We start from the raw sequence: 231 nt of genomic DNA, 5'->3' as shown, positions 1-231 counted from the left end.
AGTAATTCCATTTAGCAGGCTCGCTCGTGATTAAAAATAGCGTCGCGGTGTCTTCGTGTGCACGCGGCTCCGACTCTCTTTCTCCCCCTCGGGCGAACCGGCGCACCCATTTGTGCGCCATTTGTACACAGGGTGCCCCAGAAATCCCGTTCTTAATTTTAATGGTGCGATCCGTACGCGCAAAGGAGCAACATTCGCCGTCGCGTGTTCGGTGCCTTGTAAATCGTCGAC

The sequence above is a fragment of the Wasmannia auropunctata genome, unplaced genomic scaffold (genome assembly GCF_000956235.1).
Source record: "Wasmannia auropunctata unplaced genomic scaffold, wasmannia.A_1.0 LD336043.1, whole genome shotgun sequence".
NCBI classification, from domain to species: Eukaryota; Metazoa; Arthropoda; class Insecta; order Hymenoptera; family Formicidae; genus Wasmannia; species Wasmannia auropunctata.
This window is presented reverse-complemented; position numbering follows the sequence as displayed.